Here is a 12,740-nt window from a genome sequence, read left to right as displayed (position 1 = left end):
CTGCATCTACTGCATTTACATCTACCACGACATTTACTACTACTTCTGCATCTACTACATTTACATTTACCACGACATTTACTACTACTACTGCATCTACTACATTTACATCTACCACGACATTTACTACTACTTCTGCATCTACTGCATTTACATCTACCACGACATTTACTACTACTACTGCATCTACTACATTTACATTTACCACGACATTTACTACTACTACTGCATCTACTACATTTACATCTACCACGACATTTACTACTACTACTGCATCTACTACATTTACATCTACCACGACATTTACTACTACTTCTGCATCTACTACATTTACATCTACCACGACATTCACTACTACTTCTGCATCTACTGCATTTACATCTACCACGACATTTACTACTACTTCTGCATCTACTGCATTTACATCTACCACGACATTTACTACTACTTCTGCATCTACTGCATTTACATCTACCACGACATTTACTACTACTTCTGCATCTACTACATTTACATCTACCACGACATTTACTACCACTTCTGCATCTACTACATTTACATCTACCACGACATTCACTAATACTTCTGCATCTACTACATTTACATCTACCACGACATTTACTACTACTTCTGCATCTATTACATTAACATCTACCACGACATTTACTACTACTTCTGCATCTACTACATTTACATCTACCACGACATTTACTACTACTTCTGCATCTACTACATTTACATCTACTACGACATTTACTACTACTTCTGCATCTACTACATTTACATCTACTACGACATTTACTACTACTTCTGCATCTACTACATTTACATCTACCACGACATTTACTACTACTTCTGCATCTACTACATTTACATCTACCACGACATTTACTACTACTTCAGCATCTACTGCATTTACATCTACCACGACATTTACTACTACTTCTGCATCTACTACATTTACATCTACCACGACAATTACTACTACTTCTACATCTACTGCATTTACATTTACCACGACATTTACTACTACTACTGCATCTACTACATTTACATCTACCACAACATTTACTACTACTTCTGCATCTACTACATTTACATCTACCACGACAATTACTACTACTTCTACATCTACTGCATTTACATTTACCACGACATTTACTACTACTTCTGCATCTACTGCATTTACATCTACCACGACATTTACTACTACTTCTGCATCTACTACATTTACATCTACCACGACAATTACTACTACTTCTACATCTACTGCATTTACATTTACCACGACATTTACTACTACTACTGCATCTACTACATTTACATCTACCACAACATTTACTACTACTTCTGCATCTACTACATTTACATCTACCACGACATTTACTACTACTACTGCATCTACTACATTTACATCTACCACGACATTTACTACTACTTCTGCATCTATTACATTTACATCTACCACGACATTTACTACTACTACTGCATCTACTACATTTACATCTACCACGATATTTACTACTACTTCTGCATCTACTACATTTACATCTACCACGACATTTACTACTACTTCTGCATCTACTGCATTTACATCTACCACGACATTTACTACTACTTCTGCATCTACTACATTTACATCTACCACGACATTTACTACTACTTCTGCATCGACATTTACATCTACCACGACATTTACTACTACTTCTGCATCTACTACATTTACATCTACCACGACATTTACTACCACTTCTGCATCTACTGCATTTACATCTACCACGACATTTACTACTACTTCTGCATCTACTGCATTTACATCTACCACGACATTTACTACTACTACTGCATCTACTACATTTACATCTACCACGACATTTACTACTACTACTGCATCTACTACATTTACATCTACCACGACATTTACTACTACTTCTGCATCTATTACATTTACATCTACCACGACATTTACTACTACTTCTGCATCTACTACATTTACATCTACCACGACATTTACTACTACTTCTGCATCTACTACATTTACATCTACCACGACATTTACTACTACTTCTGCATCTACATTTACATCTACCACGACATTTACTACTACTACTGCATCTACTACATTTACATCTACCACGACATTTACTACTACTTCTGCATCTACTACATTTACATCTACCACAACATTTACTACTACTTCTGCATCTACTACATTTACATCTACCACGACATTTACTACCACTTCTGCATCTACTACATTTACATCTACCACGACATTTACTACTACTTCTGCATCTACTACATTTACATCTACCACGACATTTACAACCACTTCTGCATCTACTACATTTACATTTACCACGACATTTACTACTACTTCTGCATCTACATTTACATCTACCACGACATTTACTACTACTTCTGCATCTACTACATTTACATCTACCACGACATTTACTACTACTTCTGCATCTACTACATTTACATCTACCACGACATTTACTACCACTTCTGCATCTACTACATTTACATCTACCACGACATTTACTACTACTTCTGCATCTACTACATTTACATCTACCACGACATTTACTACTACTTCTGCATCTACTACATTTACATCTACCACGACATTTACTACTACTTCTGCATCTACTACATTTACATCTACCACGACATTTACTACTACTTCTGCATCGACATTTACATCTACCACGACATTTACTACTACTTCTGCATCTACTACATTTACATCTACCACGACATTTACTACCACTTCTGCATCTACTACATTTACATCTACCACGACATTTACTACTACTTCTGCATCTACTGCATTTACATCTACCACGACATTTACTACTACTTCTGCATCTACTACATTTACATATACCACGACATTTACTACTACTTCTGCATCTACTACATTTACATCTACCACGACATTTACTACTACTACTGCATCTACTACATTTACATTTACCACGACATTTACTACTACTTCTGCATCTACTACATTTACATCTACCACGACATTTACTACTACTTCTGCATCTACTGCATTTACATCTACCACGATATTTACTACTACTTCTGCATCTACTACATTTACATCTACCACGACATTTACTACTACTTCTGCATCTACTGCATTTACATCTACCACGACATTTACTACTACTTCTGCATCTACTACATTTACATCTACCACGACATTTACTACTACTTCTGCATCTACTACATTTACATCTACCACGACATTTACTACTACTACTGCATCTACTGCATTTACATCTACCACGACATTTACTACTACTTCTGCATCTACTACATTTACATTTACCACGACATTTACTACTACTACTGCATCTACTACATTTACATCTACTACGACATTTACTACTACTTCTGCATCTACTGCATTTACATCTACCACGACATTTACTACTACTACTGCATCTACTACATTTACATTTACCACGACATTTACTACTACTACTGCATCTACTACATTTACATCTACCACGACATTTACTACTACTACTGCATCTACTACATTTACATTTACCACGACATTTACTACTACTTCTGCATCTACTGCATTTACATCTACCACGACATTTACTACTACTACTGCATCTACTACATTTACATCTACTACGACATTTACTACTACTTCTGCATCTACTGCATTTACATCTACCACGACATTTACTACTACTACTGCATCTACCACATTTACTTTTACCACGACATTTACTACCACTTCTGCATCTACTACATTTACATCTACTACGACATTTACTACTACTACTGCATCTACTACATTTACATCTACCACGACATTTACTACTACTTCTGCATCTACTGCATTTACATCTACTACAACATTTACTACTACTTCTGCATCTACTACATTTACATCTACCACGACATTTACTACTACTTCTGCATCTACTGCATTTACATCTACCACGACATTTACTACTACTACTGCATCTACTACATTTACATCTACCACGACATTTACTACTACTTCTGCATCTACTACATTTACATTTACCACGACATTTACTACTACTACTGCATCTACTACATTTACATCTACTACGACATTTACTACTACTTCTGCATCTACTGCATTTACATCTACCACGACATTTACTACTACTACTGCATCTACTACATTTACATTTACCACGACATTTACTACTACTACTGCATCTACTACATTTACATCTACCACGACATTTACTACTACTACTGCATCTACTACATTTACATTTACCACGACATTTACTACTACTTCTGCATCTACTGCATTTACATCTACCACGACATTTACTACTACTACTGCATCTACTACATTTACATCTACTACGACATTTACTACTACTTCTGCATCTACTGCATTTACATCTACCACGACATTTACTACTACTACTGCATCTACCACATTTACTTTTACCACGACATTTACTACCACTTCTGCATCTACTACATTTACATCTACTACGACATTTACTACTACTACTGCATCTACTACATTTACATCTACCACGACATTTACTACTACTTCTGCATCTACTGCATTTACATCTACTACAACATTTACTACTACTTCTGCATCTACTGCATTTACATCTACCACGACATTTACTACTACTTCTGCATCTACTGCATTTACATCTACCACGACATTTACTACTACTACTGCATCTACTACATTTACATTTACCACGACATTTACTACCACTTCTGCATCTACTACATTTACATCTACTACGACATTTACTACTACTACTGCATCTACTACATTTACATCTACCACGACATTTACTACTACTACTGCATCTACTACATTTACATCTACTACAACATTTACTACTACTTCTGCATCTACTGCATTTACATCTACCACGACATTTACTACTACTTCTGCATCTACTGCATTTACATCTACCACGACATTTACTACTACTTCTGCATCTACTACATTTACATCTACCACGACATTTACTACTACTTCTGCATCTACTGCATTTACATCTACCACGACATTTACTACTACTTCTGCATCTACTGCATTTACATCTACCACGACATTTACTACTACTTCTGCATCTACTACATTTACATCTACCACGACATTTACTACTACTTCTACATCTACTGCATTTACATTTACCACGACATTTACTACTACTACTGCATCTACTACATTTACATCTACCACAACATTTACTACTACTTCTGCATCTACTACATTTACATCTACCACGACATTTACTACCACTTCTGCATCTACTACATGTACATCTACCACGACATTTACTACTACTTCTGCATCTACTACATTTACATCTACCACGACATTTACAACCACTTCTGCATCTACTACATTTACATTTACCACGACATTTACTACTACTTCTGCATCTACATTTACATCTACCACGACATTTACTACTACTTCTGCATCTACTACATTTACATCTACCACGACATTTACTACTACTTCTACATCTACTACATTTACATCTACCACGACATTTACTACCACTTCTGCATCTACTACATTTACATCTACCACGACATTTACTACTACTTCTGCATCTACTACATTTACATCTACCACGACATTTACTACTACTTCTGCATCTACTACATTTACATCTACCACGACATTTACTACCACTTCTGCATCTACTACATTTACATCTACCACGACATTTACTACTACTTCTGCATCTACTGCATTTACATCTACCACGACATTTACTACTACTTCTGCATCTACTACATTTACATATACCACGACATTTACTACTACTTCTGCATCTACTACATTTACATCTACCACGACATTTACTACTACTACTGCATCTACTACATTTACATTTACCACGACATTTACTACTACTTCTGCATCTACTACATTTACATCTACCACGACATTTACTACTACTTCTGCATCTACTGCATTTACATCTACCACGATATTTACTACTACTTCTCAATCTACTACATTTACATCTACCACGACATTTACTACTACTTCTGCATCTACTGCATTTACATCTACCACGACATTTACTACTACTTCTGCATCTACTACATTTACATCTACCACGACATTTACTACTACTTCTGCATCTACTACATTTACATCTACCACGACATTTACTACTACTACTGCATCTACTGCATTTACATCTACCACGACATTTACTACTACTTCTGCATCTACTACATTTACATTTACCACGACATTTACTACTACTACTGCATCTACTGCATTTACATCTACTACGACATTTACTACTACTTCTGCATCTACTGCATTTACATCTACCACGACATTTACTACTACTACTGCATCTACTACATTTACATTTACCACGACATTTACTACTACTACTGCATCTACTACATTTACATCTACCACGACATTTACTACTACTACTGCATCTACTACATTTACATCTACCACGACATTTACTACTACTTCTGCATCTACTGCATTTACATCTACCACGACATTTACTACTACTACTGCATCTACCACATTTACATTTACCACGACATTTACTACCACTTCTGCATCTACTACATTTACATCTACTACGACATTTACTACTACTACTGCATCTACTACATTTACATCTACCACGACATTTACTACCACTTCTGCATCTACTACATTTACATCTACTACAACATTTACTACTACTTTTGCATCTACTGCATTTACATCTACCACGACATTTACTACTACTTCTGCATCTACTGCATTTACATCTACCACGACATTTACTACTACTACTGCATCTACTACATTTACATTTACCACGACATTTACTACCACTTCTGCATCTACTACATTTACATCTACTACGACATTTACTACTACTACTGCATCTACTACATTTACATCTACCACGACATTTACTACTACTACTGCATCTACTACATTTACATCTACTACAACATTTACTACTACTTCTGCATCTACTGCATTTACATCTACCACGACATTTACTACTACTTCTGCATCTACTGCATTTACATCTACCACGACATTTACTACTACTTCTGCATCTACTACATTTACATCTACCACGACATTTACTACTACTTCTGCATCTACTGCATTTACATTTACCACGACATTTACTACTACTACTGCATCTACTACATTTACATCTACCACGACATTTACTACTACTACTGCATCTACTACATTTACATCTACTACAACATTTACTACTACTTCTGCATCTACTGCATTTACATCTACCACGACATTTACTACTACTTCTGCATCTACTGCATTTACATCTACCACGACATTTACTACTACTTCTGCATCTACTACATTTACATCTACCACGACATTTACTACTACTTCTGCATCTACTGCATTTACATCTACCACGACATTTACTACTACTTCTGCATCTACTGCATTTACATCTACCACGACATTTACTACTACTTCTGCATCTACTACATTTACATCTACCACGACATTTACTACTACTTCTACATCTACTGCATTTACATTTACCACGACATTTACTACTACTACTGCATCTACTACATTTACATCTACCACAACATTTACTACTACTTCTGCATCTACTACATTTACATCTACCACGACATTTACTACCACTTCTGCATCTACTACATGTACATCTACCACGACATTTACTACTACTTCTGCATCTACTACATTTACATCTACCACGACATTTACAACCACTTCTGCATCTACTACATTTACATTTACCACGACATTTACTACTACTTCTGCATCTACATTTACATCTACCACGACATTTACTACTACTTCTGCATCTACTACATTTACATCTACCACGACATTTACTACTACTTCTACATCTACTACATTTACATCTACCACGACATTTACTACCACTTCTGCATCTACTACATTTACATCTACCACGACATTTACTACTACTTCTGCATCTACTACATTTACATCTACCACGACATTTACTACTACTTCTGCATCTACTACATTTACATCTACCACGACATTTACTACTACTTCTGCATCTACTACATTTACATCTACCACGACATTTACTACTACTTCTGCATCGACATTTACATCTACCACGACATTTACTACTACTTCTGCATCTACTACATTTACATCTACCACGACATTTACTACCACTTCTGCATCTACTACATTTACATCTACCACGACATTTACTACTACTTCTGCATCTACTGCATTTACATCTACCACGACATTTACTACTACTTCTGCATCTACTACATTTACATATACCACGACATTTACTACTACTTCTGCATCTACTACATTTACATCTACCACGACATTTACTACTACTACTGCATCTACTACATTTACATTTACCACGACATTTACTACTACTTCTGCATCTACTACATTTACATCTACCACGACATTTACTACTACTTCTGCATCTACTGCATTTACATCTACCACGATATTTACTACTACTTCTCAATCTACTACATTTACATCTACCACGACATTTACTACTACTTCTGCATCTACTGCATTTACATCTACCACGACATTTACTACTACTTCTGCATCTACTACATTTACATCTACCACGACATTTACTACTACTTCTGCATCTACTACATTTACATCTACCACGACATTTACTACTACTACTGCATCTACTGCATTTACATCTACCACGACATTTACTACTACTTCTGCATCTACTACATTTACATTTACCACGACATTTACTACTACTACTGCATCTACTGCATTTACATCTACTACGACATTTACTACTACTTCTGCATCTACTGCATTTACATCTACCACGACATTTACTACTACTACTGCATCTACTACATTTACATTTACCACGACATTTACTACTACTACTGCATCTACTACATTTACATCTACCACGACATTTACTACTACTACTGCATCTACTACATTTACATTTACCACGACATTTACTACTACTTCTGCATCTACTGCATTTACATCTACCACGACATTTACTACTACTACTGCATCTACCACATTTACATTTACCACGACATTTACTACCACTTCTGCATCTACTACATTTACATCTACTACGACATTTACTACTACTACTGCATCTACTACATTTACATCTACCACGACATTTACTACCACTTCTGCATCTACTACATTTACATCTACTACAACATTTACTACTACTTCTGCATCTACTGCATTTACATCTACCACGACATTTACTACTACTTCTGCATCTACTGCATTTACATCTACCACGACATTTACTACTACTACTGCATCTACTACATTTACATTTACCACGACATTTACTACCACTTCTGCATCTACTACATTTACATCTACCACGACATTTACTACTACTACTGCATCTACTACATTTACATTTACCACGACATTTACTACTACTACTGCATCTACTACATTTACATCTACCACGACATTTACTACTACTACTGCATCTACTACATTTACATTTACCACGACATTTACTACTACTTCTGCATCTACTGCATTTACATCTACCACGACATTTACTACTACTACTGCATCTACTACATTTACATCTACTACGACATTTACTACTACTTCTGCATCTACTGCATTTACATCTACCACGACATTTACTACTACTACTGCATCTACCACATTTACTTTTACCACGACATTTACTACCACTTCTGCATCTACTACATTTACATCTACTACGACATTTACTACTACTACTGCATCTACTACATTTACATCTACCACGACATTTACTACTACTTCTGCATCTACTGCATTTACATCTACTACAACATTTACTACTACTTCTGCATCTACTGCATTTACATCTACCACGACATTTACTACTACTTCTGCATCTACTGCATTTACATCTACCACGACATTTACTACTACTACTGCATCTACTACATTTACATTTACCACGACATTTACTACCACTTCTGCATCTACTACATTTACATCTACTACGACATTTACTACTACTACTGCATCTACTACATTTACATCTACCACGACATTTACTACTACTACTGCATCTACTACATTTACATCTACTACAACATTTACTACTACTTCTGCATCTACTGCATTTACATCTACCACGACATTTACTACTACTTCTGCATCTACTGCATTTACATCTACCACGACATTTACTACTACTTCTGCATCTACTACATTTACATCTACCACGACATTTACTACTACTTCTGCATCTACTGCATTTACATCTACCACGACATTTACTACTACTTCTGCATCTACTGCATTTACATCTACCACGACATTTACTACTACTTCTGCATCTACTACATTTACATCTACCACGACATTTACTACTACTTCTACATCTACTGCATTTACATTTACCACGACATTTACTACTACTACTGCATCTACTACATTTACATCTACCACAACATTTACTACTACTTCTGCATCTACTACATTTACATCTACCACGACATTTACTACCACTTCTGCATCTACTACATGTACATCTACCACGACATTTACTACTACTTCTGCATCTACTACATTTACATCTACCACGACATTTACAACCACTTCTGCATCTACTACATTTACATTTACCACGACATTTACTACTACTTCTGCATCTACATTTACATCTACCACGACATTTACTACTACTTCTGCATCTACTACATTTACATCTACCACGACATTTACTACTACTTCTACATCTACTACATTTACATCTACCACGACATTTACTACCACTTCTGCATCTACTACATTTACATCTACCACGACATTTACTACTACTTCTGCATCTACTACATTTACATCTACCACGACATTTACTACTACTTCTGCATCTACTACATTTACATCTACCACGACATTTACTACTACTTCTGCATCTACTACATTTACATCTACCACGACATTTACTACTACTTCTGCATCGACATTTACATCTACCACGACATTTACTACTACTTCTGCATCTACTACATTTACATCTACCACGACATTTACTACCACTTCTGCATCTACTACATTTACATCTACCACGACATTTACTACTACTTCTGCATCTACTGCATTTACATCTACCACGACATTTACTACTACTTCTGCATCTACTACATTTACATATACCACGACATTTACTACTACTTCTGCATCTACTACATTTACATCTACCACGACATTTACTACTACTACTGCATCTACTACATTTACATTTACCACGACATTTACTACTACTTCTGCATCTACTACATTTACATCTACCACGACATTTACTACTACTTCTGCATCTACTGCATTTACATCTACCACGATATTTACTACTACTTCTCAATCTACTACATTTACATCTACCACGACATTTACTACTACTTCTGCATCTACTGCATTTACATCTACCACGACATTTACTACTACTTCTGCATCTACTACATTTACATCTACCACGACATTTACTACTACTTCTGCATCTACTACATTTACATCTACCACGACATTTACTACTACTACTGCATCTACTGCATTTACATCTACCACGACATTTACTACTACTTCTGCATCTACTACATTTACATTTACCACGACATTTACTACTACTACTGCATCTACTGCATTTACATCTACTACGACATTTACTACTACTTCTGCATCTACTGCATTTACATCTACCACGACATTTACTACTACTACTGCATCTACTACATTTACATTTACCACGACATTTACTACTACTACTGCATCTACTACATTTACATCTACCACGACATTTACTACTACTACTGCATCTACTACATTTACATTTACCACGACATTTACTACTACTTCTGCATCTACTGCATTTACATCTACCACGACATTTACTACTACTACTGCATCTACCACATTTACATTTACCACGACATTTACTACCACTTCTGCATCTACTACATTTACATCTACTACGACATTTACTACTACTACTGCATCTACTACATTTACATCTACCACGACATTTACTACCACTTCTGCATCTACTACATTTACATCTACTACAACATTTACTACTACTTCTGCATCTACTGCATTTACATCTACCACGACATTTACTACTACTTCTGCATCTACTGCATTTACATCTACCACGACATTTACTACTACTACTGCATCTACTACATTTACATTTACCACGACATTTACTACCACTTCTGCATCTACTACATTTACATCTACTACGACATTTACTACTACTACTGCATCTACTACATTTACATCTACCACGACATTTACTACTACTACTGCATCTACTACATTTACATCTACTACAACATTTACTAGTACTTCTGCATCTACTGCATTTACATCTACCACGACATTTACTACTACTTCTGCATCTACTGCATTTACATCTACCACGACATTTACTACTACTTCTGCATCTACTACATTTACATCTACCACGACATTTACTACTACTTCTGCATCTACTGCATTTACATTTACCACGACATTTACTACTACTACTGCATCTACTACATTTACATCTACCACGACATTCACTACTACTTCTGCATCTACTACATTTACATCTACCACGACATTTACTACTACTTCTGCATCTACTGCATTTACATCTACCACGACATTTACTACTACTTCTGCATCTACTGCATTTACATCTACCACGACA

This window comes from Haliotis asinina, chromosome 11, assembly GCF_037392515.1.
Source record: "Haliotis asinina isolate JCU_RB_2024 chromosome 11, JCU_Hal_asi_v2, whole genome shotgun sequence".
In the NCBI taxonomy this organism is placed as follows: Eukaryota; Metazoa; Mollusca; class Gastropoda; order Lepetellida; family Haliotidae; genus Haliotis; species Haliotis asinina.
The sequence above is the reverse complement of the archived record's forward strand: the minus strand, read 5'-3'. Positions refer to the sequence as shown.